We start from the raw sequence: 19,864 nt of genomic DNA, 5'->3' as shown, positions 1-19,864 counted from the left end.
TATGCAAATATCTTTAATCTTTTGATAAAGTTAATTATTATTATTTCAAGTTCTATGTACTGGGGTTCATCCAGGTTATTTCTAGACAAATTTTAGAACCTTGCATTTTAGGGGAAATGTACAGTTTGGCCTTACGTATTATATAAATTTGTGCATGTATGTGTGTGCGTGTGTGTGAGAGAAAGAGAGAGAGACAGAGAGTGACAGACAGACAGACAGACACAGAAACACAGAGAGAGACACAGAGACTGGCTATGATGAGTTCTAAACATGTTGAGTTGTCTTCTTTGCTCTGTCTGATTTGAGATCCTAGGTTGCCTTTGTTGTGTTGCCTGGTCACAATCTGAAGGTTGGGATGGCCTGAACAGGTAAGTTTTCAGGGACATACAAGTTGTGTAGGCATACAAATGGAAAACTAAGGCTAGGCAGGTGTTAGGTTATACTGCAGGTAATCTGGAGTAAAGGAGAATGATCAGTCTACATTTCAGATATAGGTTCTCTCCAAGGCTTGGAGGATGAATATGGCTTAAGCTAGTGGTATGGAAGGAAAAAGGAGGGAGAACAGAAGGACACATGTGGCTACAGTATCACTGTAAGCAGTTGGTGTTGCGATCAATTGAGTTTCAAAAGAGTGCCAGCAGACTGAACAAAGCAGACATTCCATGGCAATCAGCGGCCATACCAGAGACGCTGAAATAGAAAAGACGGGAGAGAGAGAGGACTGTAGATAACCTGATTGTGCTGCGTTTATTGATCTTTTTAAATGGATGATTATTTTTGTCAAATATGAGTACACTTCATTTTTAATATATTTCTTTGAAAATTTTATGCATAAGTACTTTAATTATATCACTTGCATAAAAACATATACACTCATATATACACATACATGTATATATGTGCACATACATATACACAAATATATATATATATATATATATATATATATATATATATACATATATATATGCATGAAGTATTGGGTTCATTTAGTCTTTCCTTTATTTACATATGTTTAAGCCTGATTTCTTGAGTTTAAATAATCTACTAGATGGATTTAACCAGGAGAAAATTTATTCTTCACTCAACTGCAATTTCATTTCTTATTTTTAATTTATATAAAAACTGTGACTGAAAATTTTAGCTCACAATTAAGTAATAATTCAGCTTTACCTTACTGCAATAAAATATACAATAATTAGAGTAATAAAAACTCCAGATTCTTTATATTTCATATGGAAGGTCCTTGAAGCATTTGTCACAATCTTCTAGTTGTATCATGATCTCGTTATATCTGTGCCCATTAAAACAATCCAGAAAATCAAATAACCCCATTAAAAATGGGGCTCAGAGCTAAACAAAGAATTCTCCCCTGAGGAATACCGAATGGCTGAGAAACACCTGAAAAAATGTTCAGCATCCTTAATCATCAGGGAAATGCAAATCAAAACAACACTGAGATTCCATTTCACACCAGTCAGAATGGCTAAGATCAAAATTTCAGGTGACAGCAGATCCTGGCAAGGATGTAGAGAAAGAGGAGCACTCCTCCACTGTTGATGGGGTTGCAAGCTTGTACAACCACTCTGGAAATCAGTCTGGTGGTTTCTCAGAAAATTGGACATGGAGGATCCCGCAATACCTCTCCTGGGCATAGATCCAGAAGATGTTCCAACTAGTAAGAAAGAAACATGCTCCACTATGTTCATAGCTGCCTTATTTATTTATAAAAGCCAGAAGCTGGAAAGAACCCAGATTCCCCTCAACAGAGGAAAGGATACAAAAAATGTGGTACATTTACACACTGGAGTACTACTCAGCTACTAAAAAGAATGAATTTATGAAATTCCTAGGCAAATGGATGGACCTGGGGGGCATTATCCTGAGTGAGGTAACCCAATCACAAAAGAACTCAAATGATATGTACTCACTGATAAGTGGATATTAGCCCAGAAACTTAGAATACCCAAGATATAAGTTACAATTTTCAAAACACATGAAACTCAAGAAGAATGAAGACCAAAGTGTGGACACTTTGCCCCTTTTTAGAATTGGGAACAAAACACCCATGGAAGGAGTTACAGAGACAAAGTTTACAGCTGAGACAAAAGGATGGACCATCTAGAGACTGCCATATCCAGGGATCCATCCCATAATCAGCCTCCAAACAATGACACCATTGCATTCACTAGCAAGATTGTGCTGATAGGACCCTGATATAGCTATCTCTAGTGAAACTATGCCTGGGCCTAGCAAACACATAAGTGGATGCTCACAGTCAGCTATTGGATGCATCACAGGGCCCCAGATGGAGGAGCTAGAGAAACTACCCAAGGAGCTAAAGGGATCTGCAACCCTATGGGTGGAACAACATTATGAACTAGCAGAGCTCTTGACTCTAGCTGCATATGTATCAAAAGATGGCCTAGTCAACCATCACTGGAAAGAGAGGCCCATTGGGCTTGCAAACTTTATATGCCCCTGTATAGGGGAACTCCAAGGGCAAAAAGTGGGAGTGGGTAGGTAGGGGGGTGGGGGGAGGGTATGGGGGGATTTTGGAATAGCATTGGAAATGTAAATGAGGAAAATACCTAAGAAAAAAGAAAAAAGTAAAAAGAAAAAAAAAAAACAATCCAAATTTCCTGATTTTTTTCTTGTTGTAGCCATAATTGTTCGTTTACCTATAAAATGTATAATTTTTATAAATTTATTTATTTATTTATTTGTTTTTATGTTTATTTTATTTTTATTTACTGTTTTATTTATTTACATTTCATATGTTATCACCCCTCCCAGTTTCCTCTCTGTAACCCCCCTATTCTTCCCCCCCCCCCCACTGCTTCTATTAGTGTGTACCCCACCCACCCACTTACCCAATTATTCTACCTCACTGCCCTAGCATTTCCCCACACTGGGACATTGAGCCTCCACAGGAACAAGGGCCTCCCCTCCCATTGATGTCAGGTAAGACAATTCTGTGCTACATATGCAGCTGGATCCATGAGTCCCTCCATATGTACTATTTGGACGGTGGTTTAGTCCCTGAGAGTTCTGGGGTCTGGTTGGTTGATATTACTTTTCTTCATATGGCGGTGCAAAATACCATCCTGAGTGAGCTAGCACAGTCACAAAAGAACATTCATGTTATGTACTTACTGGTAAGTGGACATTAAGCAAAAAGCTTGGAATACCCACAAAACAACTCACAGGCCATATGATGCTCAAGAAGAAGCAAGACCAAAGTCTGGAGAGAATGTTTTATGGAATTAGAAATAGAAAATATTAGTATCACCTCTTTGAATTTTAACCTTGAATGTTGTTTAATTATGGGGTCCATCTTCTTTCACGATAAATGTGAATGGAGCCTAGTTCTGAAAAATCAGTATTTCTCAAGGTTCTAGGACAGAGCACTATTGATATCCAATTGACAGGTTAACTGTTAGGCTACTTTATTTATGAATAGTTTATACTAAAACCTTAAAATAAATGTTAGTTGGTAGCCATAAGGAGATAAAATATTAAATAGACATAAATGAAACTAGTGGTTTGATTTTGAAATATTAGCCTTTTCTACATTCTTTAAGCATTTATATTTTTGGCCACATGTTAACAGGAATAGCCTAATAAGGTAGGTGACGATTTTGTCCCTAGTTCTTATTTAAGAGAAATGTAACATCATTTTTCACATTGAATATGAAGGGAGCCTAGTTCAGAGAAATGAGACATTCTCAAGGTTTGATGTTCAACATTCTAAACCCAGAATTTCTCTCATATTGAAAGGCCCTATTCCTAATACAACCACAGGAATTTTTTTAGAGCTCATTTATCTATATAGAGTTCAAGAATATACACTCTGAAATATAGACTGGCAGAGGGTATGAAATCTGAGGGAATTGCAAAAGTATACACTGTAAATACATTCTAATTGAGACTATAAAATCTCAGGAAACTACAATGGTGTCTATTCCTCCTTCTCCTATTCTTACATCCCCATCCATAGAATAGTACACTATATGCAATATGATGGTTGTGATGTGAAGTGTAAACAGCTGAATCTTTACTGCAACTGTTTGAAATTTCCTTTTTGTGTCTGTTCATTAAGGTTCTAAATGGCATTAAGTTATCAGTAAGAATATGCTCAAAAGTGTGTACATACATTTGAACTGACCAGTGCTTAAAAGGAAGAGTATAGTTAGAAACATCAAAATGAGTTTCGTTTTTAAAAATTTTTATTATTTTTTATTACATATTTTCCTTAATTACATTTCCAATGTTATCCCAAAAGTCCCCCATAACCTCCCCCCCACTTCCCTACTCACCCATTCCCATTTTTTTGGCCCTGGCATACCCCTGTATTGGGGCATATAAAGTTTGTGTGTCCAATGGGCCTCTCTTTCCAATGATGGCCAACTAGGCCATCTTTTGATACATATGCAGCTAGAGTCAAGAGCTCCAGGGTACTGGTTAGTTCATATTTTTCCACCTATAGGTTTGCAGATCCCTTTAGCTCCTTGGGTACTTTCTCTAGCTCCTCCATTGGGAGCCCTGTGATCCATCCACTAGCTGACTGTGAGCATCCACTTCTGTGTTTGCAAGGCCCAGTCATAGTCTCACAAGAGACAGCTATATCTGAGTCCTATCAGCAAAATCTTGCTAGTATATGCAATGGTGTCAGTGTTTGGAAGCTGATTATGGGGTGGATCCCTGGATATGGCAGTCTTCAAATGGTCCATCCTTTTGTCACAGCTCCAAACTTTGTCACTGTAAATCCTTCCATGGGTGCTTTCTTCCCAATTCTAAGAAGGGGCACAGTGTCCACACTTTGGTCTTCATTCTTCTTGAGTTTCATGCGTTTAGCAAATTGTATCTTCTATCTTGGGTATCCTAAGTTTTGGGCTAATATCCACTTATCAGTGAGTACATATTTTGTGAGTTCCTTTGTGATTGTGTTATTTCACTCAGGATGATGCCCTCCAGCTCCATCCATTTGGCTAGAAATTTCATAAACTCATTCTTTTTAATAGCTGAGTAGTACTCCATTGTGTATATGTACCACATTTTCTGTATCCATTCCTCTGTTGAGGGGCATCTAGGTTCTTTCCAGCTTCTGGCTATTATGAATAAGGCTGCTATGAACATAGTGGAGCATGTATCCATCTTACCGGTTGGGACATCTTCTGGATATATGCCCAGGAGAGGTATTGCTGGATCCTCCGGTAGGACTATGTCCAATTATCTAAGGAAATGCCAGACTGATTTCCAGAGTGGTTGTACAAGCTTGCAATCCCACCAACAATGTAGGAGTGTTCCTCTTTCTCCACATCCTCGCCAGCATCTGCTGTCACCTGAATTTTTGATCTTAGCCATTTTGACTGGTGTGAGGTGGAATCTCTGGGTTGTTTTGATTTGCATTTCCCTGATGATTACGGATGTTGAACATTTTTTCAGGTGCTTCTCCACCATTCAGTATTCCTCAGGTGAGAATTCTTTGTTCAGTTCTGAGCCCCATTTTTCAATGGGGTTATTTGATTTTCTGGAGTCCACCTTCTTGAGTTCTTTATATATATTGGATATTAGTCCCCTATCTGATTTAGGATAGGTAAAGATTGTTTCCCAATCTTTTGGTGGTCTTTTTGTCTTATTGACGGTGTCATTTGCCTTGCAGAAGCTTTGCAGTTTCATGAGGTCCCATTTGTCAATTCTTGATCTTACCATGCAAGCCATTGCTGTTCTTTTCGGGATTTTTTTCCCCTGTGCCCATATCTTCAAGGCTTTTCCCCACTTTCTCCTCTATAAGTTTCAGTGTCTCTGGTTTTATGTGAAGTTCCTTGATCGACTTAGATTTGACCTTAATACAGGGAGATAGGAATGGATCGGTTCGCATTCTTCTACATGATAACAACCAGTTGTGCCAGCACCATTTGTTGAAAATGCTGACTTTCTTCCACTGGATGTTTTTAGCTCCCTTGTCGAAGATCAAGTGACCTCAGCTGTGTGGGTTCATTTCTGGGTCTTCAATTCTATTCCATTGGTCTACTTGTCTGTCACTATACCAGTACCATGCAGTTTTTATCACAATTGCTCTGTAGTAAAGCTTTAGGTCAGGCATGGTGATTCCACCAGAGGTTCTTTTATCCTTGAGAAGAGCTTTTGCTATCCTAGGCTTTTTGTTATTCCAGATGAATTTGCAGATTGCTCTTTCTAATTCGTTGAAGAATTGAGTTGGAATTTTGATGGGGATTGCATTGAATCTGTAGACTGCTTTTGGCAAGATATCCATCTTTACAATGTTGATCCTGCCAATCCATGAGCATGGGAGATCTTTCCATCTTCTGAGATCTTCTTTAATTTCTTTCTTCAGAGACTTGAAGTTTTTATTATACAGATCTTTCACTGCCTTAGTTAGATTCACGCCAAGATATTTTATATTATTTGTGACTATTGAGAAGGGTGTTGTTTCCATAATTTCTTTCTCAGCCTGTTTATTCTTTGTGTAGAGAAAGGCCATTGACTTGTTTGAGTTAATTTTATATCCAGCTACTTCACAGAAGCTGTTTATCAGGTTTAGCAGTTCTCTGGTGGAATTTTTAGGGTCACTTATATATACTATCATATATATCATCTACAAAAAGTGATATTTTGACTACATCTTTTCCAATTTGTATCCCCTTGATCTCCTTTTGTTGTTGAATTGCTCTGGCTAGGAATTCAAGTACAATGTTGAATAGGTATGGAGAAAGTGGACAGCCTTGTCTAGTCCCTGATTTTAGAGGGATTGCTTCAAGCTTCTCACAATTTACTTTGATGTTGGCTACTGGTTTGTTGTTGATTGCTTTTATCATGGTTAGGTATGGGCCTTGGATTCCTGATCTTTCCAAGACTTTTATCATGAATGGGTGTTGGATCTTGTTGAATGCTTTTTCCCCATCTAATGAGATGATCATGTGGTTTTTGTCTTTGAGTTTGTTTATATAATGGATTATGTTGATGGATTTCAGTACATTAAACCATCCCTGCATCCCTGAAATAAAACCTACTTGGTCAGGATGGATGATTGATTTAATGTGTTCTTGAATTCGGTTAGCAAGAATTTTATTGAGGATTTTTGCATCTATATTCATAAGGGAAATTGGTCTGAAGTTCTCTATCTTTGTTGGATCTTTCTGTGGTTTAGGTATCAGAGTAATTGTTGCTTCATAGAATGAGTTGGGTAGTGTTCCTTCTACTTCAATTTTGTGGAATAGTTTGTGGAGAACTGAAATTAGATCTTCTTTGAAGTTCTGATAGAACTCTGCAGTAAACCCATGTGGTCCTGGGCTTTTTTTGACTGGGAGACTATTAATGAGTGCTTCTATTTCTTTAGGGGATGTGGGACTGTTTAGATTGTTAACTTGATCCTGATTTAACTTTGGTACCTGGTATCTGTTAGAAATTTGTCCATTTCGTCCAGGTTTTCCAGTTTTGTTGAGTATAGCCTTTTGTAGAAGGATCTGATGGTGCTTTGGATTTCTTCAGGATCTGTTGTTATGTCTCCCTTTTCATTTCTGATTTTGTTAATTAGGATGTTTGTACCTGTGCCCTCTAGTGAGTCTAGCTTAGGGTTTATAAATCTTGTTGATTTTCTCAAAGAACCAACTGCGCGTTTGGTTAATTCTTTGAATAGTTCTTCTTGTTTCCACTTGGTTGATTTTACCCCTGAGTTTGATTATTTCCTGCTGTCTACTCTTCTTGGGTGAATTTTCTTCTTTTTTTACTAGAGCTTTTAGATGTGTTGTCAAGCTGCTAGTGTGTGCTTTCTCCAGTTTCTTTTTGTAGGCATTCAGAACTATGAGTTTCCCTCTTAGAAATGCTTTCATTGTGTCCCATAGGTTTGGGTATGTTGTGGCTTCATTTTCATTAAACTCTAAAATGTCTTTAATTTCTTTCTTTATTCCTTCCTTGACCAAGGTATCATTGAGAAGAGTGTTGTTCAGTTTCCATGCGAATGTTGGCTTTCCACTATTTATGTTGTTATTGAAGATCATTCTTAGGCCATGGTTGTCTGATAGGATGCATGGAACTATTTCAATATTTTTGTATCTGTTGAGGCCTGTTTTGTGACCAATTATATGGTCAATTTTAAGAAGGTTCCCTGAGGTGCTGAGAAGGAGGTATATCCTTTTGTTTTAGGATAAAATGTTCTGTAGATATCTGTTAAGTTCATTTGTCTCATAACTTCTGTTAGTTTCACTGTGTCCCTGTTTAGTTTGTTTCCACGATCTGTCCATTGATGAAAGTGGTGTGTTGAAGTTGCCCACTATTATTTTGTGTGGTGCAATGTATGCTTTGAGCTTTACTAAAGTGTCTTTAATGAATATGGCTGCCCTTGCATTTGTAGCACAGATATTCAGAATTGAGAGTTCCTCTTGGAAGATTTTAACTTTGATGAGTATGAAGTGTCCCTCCTTGTCTTTTTTGATAACTTTGGGTTGGAAGCCGATTTTATTAGATATTAGAATGGCTACTCCAGCTTGTTTCTTCAGGCCATTTGCTTGGAAAATTGTTTTCCAGCCTTTTACTCTGAGGTAGTGTCTGTCTTTTTCCCTGAGATGGGTTTCCTGTAAGCAGCAGAATGTTGGGTCCTGTTTGTGTAGCCAGTCTGTTAGTCTATGTCTTTTTATTGGGGATTTGAGTCCATTGATATTAAGAGATATTAAGGAAAAGTACTTGTTGCTTCCTTTTATTTTTGTTGTTAAAGTTGGCATTCTGTTCTTTTGGCTCTCTTATTTTAGGTTTGTTTAGGGATTACTTTCTTGCTTTTTCTAGGGCGTGATTTTCTTCCTTGTATTGGTCTTTTCTGTTATTATCTTTTGAAGGGCTGGATTCGTGGAAAGATAATGTGTGAATTTGGTTTTGTTGTGGAATACTTTGGTTTCTCATTCTATGGAAATTGAGAGTTTGGCCGGGTATAGTAGCCTGGGCTGGCATTTGTGTTCTCTTATTGTCTGTAGAACATCTCTCCAGGCTCTTCTGGCTTTCATAGTCTCTGGTGAAAAGTCTGTGTAATTCTGATAGGCCTGCCTTTATATGTTATTGACCTTTCTCCCTTGCTGCTTTTAATATTCTATCTTTATTTAGTGCATTTGTTGTTCTGATTATTATGTGTCGGGATGAATTTCTTTTCTGGTCCAGTCTATTTGGAGTTCTGTAGGCTTCTTGTATGATCATGGGCATCTCTTTCTTTAGGTTTGGGAAGTTTTCTTCTAAAATTTTGTTGAAGATATTTGCTGGCCCTTTAAATTGAAAATCTTCTGTCTCATCAACTCCTATTATCTGTAGGTTTGGTCTTCTCATTGTGTCCTGGATTTCCTGGATGTTTTGAGTTAGGATCCTTTTGCGTTTTGTATTTTCTTTGATTGTTGTGCCGAAGTTCTCTATGGAATCTTCTGCACCTGAGATTCTCTCTTCCATCTCTTATATTCTGTTGCTGATGCTTGCATCTATGGTTCCAGATATCATTCCTAGGGTTTCTATCTCCAGCATTGCCTCACTTTGGGTTTTCTTTATTTTGTCTACTTCCCTTTTTAGGTCTAGTATAGTTTTCTTCATTTTCATCACTTGTTTGGTTGTGTTTTCCTGTTTTTCTTTAAGGACTTGTAATTCTTTAGCAATGTTCTCCTGTATTTCTTTAAGTGAGTTATTAAAGTCCTTCTTGATGTCCTCTATCATCATCATGAGATATGCTTTTAAATCTGGGTCTATCTTTTCGGTTGTGTTGGGGTGCCCAGGACTAGGTGGGGTGGGAGTGCTGCGTTTTGATGATGGTGAGTGGTCTTGATTTTTGTTAGTAGGATTCTTGTGTTTGCCTTTCGCCATCTGGAAATCTCTGGGGCTGTGCAGAATACTGGGAGGGGGGGGGTCCTGGAACCAAGATGTCTCTTGCTGAAGCTCAGGCAAAGTGCTCCCTCCCCGCTCAGACCCCTTTCCACTGGCTGGAAGGTGGCTGGATGTCAGGGGCCTGTGCAGAATACACTTGGTGGGTCCCGGAACCAAGATGTCTGCTGCGGATGCACAGGCAAAGCGTTCCTGGACCGGTCGGATCCCTAACCACTGGCCAGAAAAGTGGCCAGCTGTCTGGGGCCTGAAAAGGGGGTTGCCTTAGAAGCTATGTGGCTCCCCCATCTCAGAAGCTTTTAGCTTCTGTATTCCTTACTCTCACCTGTGCAGAATACATTGGCGGGGTCCCGGAACCAGGATGTCTGCTGCCAATGCTCAGGCTAAGCACTCCCTCTCTACTCAGACCCCTTTCCTCTGGCCGGAAGGTGGCTGGAAGTCTGGGGCCTGTGCAGAATACACCAGGCAGGGTTCCAGAACCAAGATGTCTGCTGCCAATGTACAGGCAAAGTGTTCTCGGGCCGGTCGGATCCCTAACCTCTGTGCAGAATACACTCAGCAGGGACCCGGAACCAAGATGTCTGTTGCTGATGTAAAATACAACTTAAATGATCAGAGAGTACTTATCCTGTTACTTAACATTATAGAATTCATTATGTATACTACTTATCATGTAGATTAATTTTTGGTGGTTGTAGTCTGTACTCATCTCTGGAATTCACTACTAGTTAGAGTAAGAAAATATGCTTCCACTTATTATGGAAATTCCAACACTGAAATTATTTTAACCTCATGATTCAAGACCTTTTTATCACCAAACTATATGAAGTAATGTTATTTGCAAATTCATCTGGAATAACAAAAAAAAAAAAAAAAAACCTAGGATAGCAAAAACTTTTTCAACAATAAAAGAACCTCTGGGGGAATCACCATGCCTGACCTCAAGCTGTACTACAGAGCAATTGTGATAAAAACTGCATGGTACTGGTACAGCAACATAAAGGTAGATAAATGGAATACAATTGAAGACCCAGAAATGAACCTACACACCTATGGTCACTGATCTTTGAAAAGGGAGCTAAAACCATCCAGTTGAAAAAAAAAATCATTTTCAAAAAATCTCTCCATAATTCTTTTTAGTATTAATGTTTGAAAAAAGTTGATTCATATCATATTTATTGAACTTCAACAATTAATGAAAACTGAGGCAATAAATTACAAGGGAGCAAGCAGAAGTATATACTATGATTTGGAGCAAAGAATGCAGAGGAAAATTTAGGTAACTTTATCTATAAAAAAGAAATGATGATAACTATTAATGATAATAATAAAGTAATTGAAAGTATAACAGTTATCATGCACATATTAAATTGACATACAAAGCAGATTTAACAAAAAAATGAAGTAATGTTGTATGTGAACTCAAACCATTATAATCTTAATTTAAATATTAAATTGACATCATATTTCTAGAAAGATACAATTAAAATTTACAATAAATTTATCATATTCTCATGCATGAGTACACAGTTCTCCTTCATTAAGTAACAGTTGAATTAAATCATAGATAAATAATATTTACAAATAAACTATTCATCAAAACTAAAGACCCAGTGTTTCATATGCTTTAAAAATACTTTGGAATTAATTGACTAACTGAAGTGATGTCATTAATTTTCCAACAACTTTCTTAAATGCATTTTTTTACCTCCTTGTTCCTTAAACTGTATACTACAGGGTTCAGCATAGGAATGACCATAGTGTAAAACACAGATGCAATTTTGTCTGTGTCCATGGAATGATTAGAACTGGGCTGTAAATACATGAACAAGGTTGACCAAAGAAGATGGATACAGTGATGAGATGAGATGCACAGGTAGAGAATGCCTTCCTCTGTGCTTCAGCTGATCGCATTCTCAGGATAGCAATGAAAATAAGCAGGTAAGTGTTTAAGATAACGAAGAGAGTTAAAATACCATCACAAGTACCCAAGATAAGGACTGTAATCTCATTTTTGTAGGTATCAGAACAAGAGATGTCCAGCAGTGGGGGAATGTCACAGAAAAAGTGATTAATCACGTTGGAATTACAGAAGGAAAGACAAAATGCAAGAGCAACATGAATAGAGGATTGTAAAATCCCACACATGTAGCAGCAAGTGACAATTAAAATGCAGGTGGTACTTGTCATAATGGTAGTGTAGTGCAGGGGTTTGCACACTGCTGCATGGCGGTCATAGGCCATTGAGGCAAGGATCAAACTTTCAATAGCAATAAAGGCTACAAAGAAGAACATCTGGGCAGCACATGCATTGTAGGATATTATCTTATTTCCTGTGAGAAACCCTTCCATCACTTTGGGAATGACAGCTGAGGCATAAACACAGTCCACCAGGGAGAGGTTACAGAGGAAAAAGTACATGGGAGTGTGGAGTCTGGAGTCCAGCAGAATCAACATGATCATCCCAAGATTTCCAAACAGTGCAATCAAATAAATGAGAGTGAAGATAATAAATAAAGGGATCTGAAGCTCTGGGGCATCTGTTATCCCCACAAGAATAAATTCAGTGACCTCTGAAATATTCTCCATCAAAGTTATTTCGCAATTATCATGACAAGTTCCTAGAATATATAAAGAAATATGCTATTTGAATGTCAATGGAATTCTAAAATTAACCATTTTTTTTTCTTGTGAAGAACACCATACATAAGATGATTAAATGCATCCTGGGGAACTACAGGTAGTTAATTCATATGGCAATGATACAGATGAGCACTGATCTTATTTGATTATGCAAGTGTTAATATGTCTGTGGGGTACAATTCCATAACTACTAAATAAACTTGTGTATGCTACACTAAACTATATAATGGTCATTTTTACTATTTGTAATAATTACATATGTTTTTGTATAAAATACACATAGTATATACAATATATTGGAACTTGGATCAGGATCATCAACTGTAAGGAATGTATGGATTTTTTATCAGCATAAGATTTCAAAAATGAAATTTAATGTGATATAATCTCTACCTTCTTAAATATATGGAATGACCTGTGATTCTAATCTCAACACATCTAGGCTATAAGTCCAATTCATGAGATTTCTTACTTGGTTCTTCTTTACATGTTAGTATTTAGATGGCAATACATGATATCTTGTGAGATGCCTGACTCGCCAGCAATAAAGACACCACAATAGGATCCTTCTGCAACACGTTTATTGAGAGAGCATTGACTGTGTAGGTGAAAGACCCCGAGCCCTGGGCCTCTCACTCTTATATACTATCAGTTCTCATCCATGCACAGCAGGCCACATCACCTCACCAGGTATGCAGCTTCAGCTAATCAGGGCAGCAGGGGCATATCTCCACCAAAATGGCTTCGCCAATAACCTGGTACAACTGCGCAGCTCTCATGATGTTTGTGGTTTATATGAGGAAGTCAGGTGCAAGTCATACGACTTAGCTGCAGTCCCTGGCGCCTTTGGAACTGCCGCCACACCTGCTCCCCACAATATATTCACTTTTTCAGAAGTAAAAAATGTAATGAAATAGTTTTTCAAAATTGATGAGCAAAACTGTATCTGATTAGTATTCATACCACAGTCTTTTTCACATAGAATGATGTTGTCCCTTACACACCAACAACCATGTCTTCTTGATTTGTGTTTTGGACCAGACACAGAAAAATATTTCTCATTCTCCCATAGAGACTAAGTTTTAGCAAGCAATATTATATAGGATATTTGATTTACTCACCTCCACAGTGGCTCATATATCAGATGACTGCCACTGGTTACAGAATGAAAATCAATGCACCTAAGAACAAATTTGTTTCTGGAATTATGAGACATATTAATTGCTAGCAGTAAACGTCATTCTTATTCAAGTTAGGAGAAGAAGTACAAGGTTAGCCAAGCTGATTGTTTTTTTTTTCCCCATAAGATTCAGTTACCTCCTTTATCTTTGAGTACAATTATCACCTTACCAGCTTCTAAATGGCATCTTCTGATACTGATCATCAAAATATGAATTATAACATATATACAGTATATACATAACTATACAGTGAAGTGTGATGGAAAGAAGTATGGAAAAGATAACTCAGTGTGTTTGTAGAATGACTATTCAACATTTATTGCCATTATTTTCTAATTTTTCACAAGGAAAAAACGTGGCTTGATTTTGTTCCCCTTATAATTATAACTTTATATAACTATATATTTTATTACTTACCATTGTTCTAGATACAGAGAAGTGTACAAAATACTGAGTATTGGTCTGCCATGCATACCAGGAAAGCTCTGTAAACAGTGATCTTTTTCCCCTCCATCATTAGCTCTGGTATACCTAAAGAACCCTGGCCTGTGCATTATTTTGTCAGTATCAAGGCAGATGATGCAAGCTCCTCATATGCATCATGGGAATTGGCATAAGATGCAATAGATATCTCTGGAGGCTTGTGTTCCCATGTTGGCTATTCATTTTCTCCTTAATGGAGTTATCAAGAATTTTAGAATTTGGAAGAGAGTCCTTGTAATGACATGAAGGAACAGATATTTAGAGGGAAGTTAGTCTAATTATCATGACATCTGGGTCACAGTAAGTGAATAAAGAAAAAAGCCCTCTACAATTTCACAGTCAGGCAGCTACCCTGAGCTTCTGGCATTTAGCTTTGTCACATGGTTCCAGCGCATCATTTTTCTTTACTTCTAGTTGGTTTTCAATAGAACATCAAACAACTAACTTAGCACCATGTATGTACTCTAAGATTTTACTTTGCATTTTCTGTAATATATATTTATTAATATGTAACTATTATATATTCACCAACTTATGAGGAAAACTCGCCCAGATTGTCCCATTATATACTATGTAGTGATTCTGAGTAAAGGATATTAGCATTTTCCATATGTTTAGTATTTACCAATTGTGAAAACTTCTCAAGTTTACTTTTGTAGTCATTGAAAACATACAAAATGTTTCTCTCAGCTAAAATTATCTTCTTTTGTAGTGTGAATATAGCTAATTAGTAGGAGTAAGTCACTTCTTCTCTTTACAATCAGGAGCTAAACTGATAAAGTCCGACCACAACTCTCTAAATATTACCTGAACAAGGACAAAGCCAATAGACATACCAAAGTGAGTAAGGCAAACTTCATGTGGCCTCAATGTCACATAAACTTCAGGTAACTAAGAAATGCTGAGAATAGGAAAAATAGTCCTGTACAGAAAAAATTCATACCAATTAGTGATCCAATATCAAGTCACCATCCCTGAAAACACATATAAAATTAAAATTAAATAGATGAGGCTCCCCTATCTATCCATCTATCCATCTATCTATCTATCTGTCATCTATCTATCAATCAATCAATCAATCAATCTATCTAACTATCACAACAATAAGTTTGGAAGAAATCAAGTAAATATACATGGAAGGATGTAGAAGATGCTCAATATGTGTTTGGAAGTAAAGAGACAATCCTATCAACCTCAAAATCTCTATCTACTTCCTTTAATAAATGTCTCTTATTGACCTGGAAGAATCTTTCTATCCAGGGTATATTTAACAAGATGGAAAATGTACTTGACTACTAAAGATATTAAGATACTGGCATATGAATTAAGTATTGCCCATAGATGCGAACTCTAAGCCAATGATTTGAATTCATATACTTATTTGGAATTGGTAACAGAACTGTTAAAGAAGTGAGAAAGGAATTAAGGAAAAAGAAGAATGAAAATTCAGACTATCACTAAAGAATGGACTGTTTATGGGAACACCTAGTGCTTAGATTTTTAGGAATCCGATAGCTACTATTATGTCATAAAAGGTATGACACTATGTCATGAAATAGTAGTGACTAATATGATGTGTCTTCTGATTGCTTACTTTCTGTATTGTATTTAAAAAAAGAACAAATAAATTGCAATTATTCATTATTCAAAACATTTAGTAGCTCATATTTAATTACTGGAATTCAAAAATTGAAATCAGGAAAAGATAGACAAATGTAAGATAGAAAAACTACCATTTGAGATTTCTATTTTCAATGGACAGGTGAATTCAGTACAGATAAACATGCCTGGTTCAGTTGCTGAATATAAGAGACAAAATGTTCATGTCTAAATGGAACATCTGTATTAATCCTACCACCACTACCTCGGCTCAGGGAACATTGCTGAAGAGGACATCTAAAAATAAAAGAGCTAGAGGATGGAAATGAAAGCTGTTAAATAAAAGCTTCTAAACATTACATGATTAATGCAATCACTAACTCAGCAGTTATACCTGTCTGTACAATAACTGTACATGACTAAGTGAGAAAAGCATCTCACAAAAGTCTGTTACATCATTACAGATGTAACCTCTTAATCAGTAGCTATTGGAAATTGGTATTTGCTGAAGAAGAGAGAAACAATTTTTGATGATGTGACAACTCTATATTTCTCATTTTCCAGCAGACACCTCCACACTCATGCTGGTCTGAGGCTGCTAGCACATATATAGCAGAGGTCTGCCTGATCTGGTCTCAGTGTAAGAAAACATACTTAATCCTTAAGAGGCCCCAGAGAAGGGGGAACCCTGGGGAGAGCAACCACCCTAAGTTAAGTGGGGATAAAAATGGGATGATTAACTGTATGAGGGAGGACCAAGGTGGGGCAATGATTAGAAGGTAAATTAAAAGAATAATTTGAAGAGTTCTCAAAGGAAATAAGAAAAATATTAGACAGGTATCATATGAACCTCAAAAAATACTTTAAATGGCAAAGCATGACATATCTTTTAATCCCTGCCAAAAAGGTGAGCAACATGAGGACACAGATAAAAATTCACTGTGGTTCCCTTGCTATTGACTGGCAAATATAAAGCACGAACTAATTTCCAAAAAGTAAATATTTAGGTTAAAATGAAAACACAGAGGTTTATTATTCACATTTTATGAATCATTACAATGAACAAGGATCTCACAATTTTTATTTTTCAATGTATTTAGCACATAAGCAGTTTCTTCAAAATAATAATAGCATTAACATATTCAATGGAACAAATTATTTAATTAAATAATGTTTAAAATATGTTATGAAGCAGTATGTTTATTTATACACCATATGACCCCAAATAATTTCTTTATTTTATTTTAATTGTACCACTAATTTTATATTGCATGGTTATTTGCCATTTACATATTAAACATGTATAAACCAAATTAGAATTCTGTAGTCATTTGACTAGAAATGGCCCCACAGGCCCAAATAATTGAATCCTTGGTCATTAAGGAGTGGTACTGATTGACAGAGATTAGGAGGTATGGTCACCTTGGATGAAATATGTCACTTCTGGTGGACTATCGAGTTTTCTAAAGTTCAATGCAGGTCCAGTGGGTGTTTCGTCCTGCTGCTTTTGGATCCAGACTTGGAACGCTAGGTTACCATCTCTATTTGAGTGCCATCATGCTCCCTTAAATGAGGATAATAGCCTGACCTTGAAAACTGTACAGTTAAGCCTCAATTAAACATCTTCATTTATAAGACTTGTTGTAGTCATGATGTTATTTCATCACAATAGAACACTGACTAAAGCTTGTAGCTATCGTTTCTTTAACTTTAAAAAAAATCTTGTTTTCAAATGTATTATTCTTAATTTTCATTATATTATTTTTCATACAATATATTTTATTCGTATTTTTCCTTTCCTAAATAGTCCTAGATACTCCTGACCTCTTTGTGTCCATTCACAGAAAAAGAAACCACAATCAAGAAATTAAACAAAGGCTAAAGGAAAAAATCAACAAACCATAAAACGTCATATACAGAGAAAAGGAGTTTGTTTTGTGTTACTCTGAAAGAAAGAGCAAATGGTTAGGCTCTTCTTTATTTTTTCTCTATGAGAAATAATATATGCACAAAGAAATAGTAACTTGATTCTGTGCTAGAAGGCTGTAGATGGTAGCTAGTATCATCTAAATAAATGTGTTCCTTTGGTCATTTAAATTTGTCTTTTCCTGGAACCAGGCTGGTCTACAATATGATTAAATTAAAGTTGACATTCAAACCTAGATTGATCCATATATATAATTGTTCAACGAGTATAGGTGTTAGCATTCAAGCAATTCTCCTGTACTCTACCATCCTACTGACACTTTATTTAATTTCTGTCCAATTATTCTTGTGTATGTGGTTTCAATCTATTTTCTTTCCAATCTTTGTTTTGAATATTATTTTTATAGAAAAATCATGAATAATGACTCAGTTGACTTCATACAATGATGAAGAAATTGTTCAAATTATTTAAAAAAGTAAAGAGATGCTTCTTAAAAAGAATCTTCTTGTTAAAGACATTTATTTTTGTCTCAAAATACAGACTTAGAAAAAAAATTTGGGTTTCTGTGTTGGTTGTCAAACTTTTTCAACATGACTAACCACATTTCCTACACGAATAGGCAATAGGTATTGAATTATGACATACATATTTGCCCAGTTTGCACCTTTTGCCAGGGAAGAGTATCAGCTTGTCTGCTCCTCTGAAGACCCCACAGTCTGAAGGCCTCCCAGGAGATCTTCTACAGACAGGGCAACAGGTAAAGGGCCCTGCAAATTAACTGCTGCAGCTGTGAAACTCAAGGAGCCAAGTGGACTTTAGACCCATTCCTATACCCTAACCCTACTACAACTCCACCCCTTTTTAGCCTGGGCCTTCCTCCAGGGCAGATACTCACCTTCTATAATACTCTGAAGACCCCACAGACTGAAGACAACACAAGAGGTCTGCTGTAGCTGGGGCAACAGATCACCATCATGCATGAGGCTCTGAAGACATCACAGTCTGAAGACCTCCCACAAGGTCTGCTACAGCCAAGGATACAGGTCTCACAGGAGACCTGCAACAAATCAGGGACACAGGAGGTAGGACTCAGTTAGAGACACCCAAGCCAGCTAAGCAAGAGATAACCAGATGGTGAGATGGAAGCACAAAGACCATAAGAAGCCACAAAGCCAATACACTTTGGCATCATTAGAAACTAGTTCTCAAACCAAAGCAAGCTATGTATACACCAACACAACTGAAAACCAGGATACTTACCTAAAATTCTATCTCATGAAGATAATAGATTTCAGGGTTTTATTTTTTCATTTTTTTATTAGATAATTTCTTCCTTTACATTTGAAATGCTATCACAAAAATTCCCTATACTCTACCCCCACCCTATTCCCCTACCCACCCACTCAGACTTCTTGTATCTGACATCCCCCTGTACTGGGGCATATGAAGTATGCAAGACCATTGGGCTTCTCCTCCCAATGATGGCCAATGAGGCCATCTTCTGTTATATATTCAGCTAGAGACACAAGTTCTGGGAGTACTGGTTAGTTCATATAGTTGTTCCACCTATAGGGATGCAGACCCCTTCGGCTCCTTGGGTACTTTCTCTAGCAGCTCCATTGGGGGCCCTGGGTTCCATCAAATAGATGATTGTGAGCGTCCACTTCTGTATTTGCCAGGCACTGGCATAGCCTCACATGAGACAGTTATATCAGGGTCTTTTCAGCAAAATCATGCTGGCATATGCAATAGTATCTGCATTTGGTGTCTGCTTATGGGATGGATCCTCAGGTGGGAAGTCTCTGGATGGTTCATCCTTCTTCTCAGCTCCAAACATTTTAACTGTAACTCATCCCATGGGTATTTTGTTCCCAGTTCTAAGAAGGGACGAAGTATCTACACTTTGGACATTCCTTCTAATTGAGTTTCATGTGTTTTGCAAATTGTTGCTTGGGTATTTTAAGTCTATGGGATAATATGCACTTATCAGTGAGTGCATATCATGTAAATTATTTTGTGATTGGGTTACCTCACTCAGGATGATATCCTCCAGATCCATCCACTTGTCTAAGAAATTCATAAATTCATAGTTTTTAATAGCTGAGTAGTACTCCATTGTGTAAATGTACCACATTTTCTGTAATGATCTTTCCCCTGA

At 37.0% G+C, this 19,864-nt stretch overlaps 1 pseudogene; it reads right to left on the bottom strand.

The window, feature by feature from the left end:
- Positions 1 to 11,517: 11,517 nt before the first annotated feature.
- On the bottom strand, positions 11,518 to 12,465 carry LOC110288625 (olfactory receptor 5B12-like; annotated as a pseudogene).
- Between the last annotated feature and the right edge of the window lie 7,399 nt (positions 12,466 to 19,864).

This window comes from Mus caroli, unplaced genomic scaffold, assembly GCF_978045245.1.
Source record: "Mus caroli unplaced genomic scaffold, Mus_caroli_1 scaffold_20, whole genome shotgun sequence".
In the NCBI taxonomy this organism is placed as follows: Eukaryota; Metazoa; Chordata; class Mammalia; order Rodentia; family Muridae; genus Mus; species Mus caroli.
This window is presented reverse-complemented; position numbering and strand designations above follow the sequence as displayed.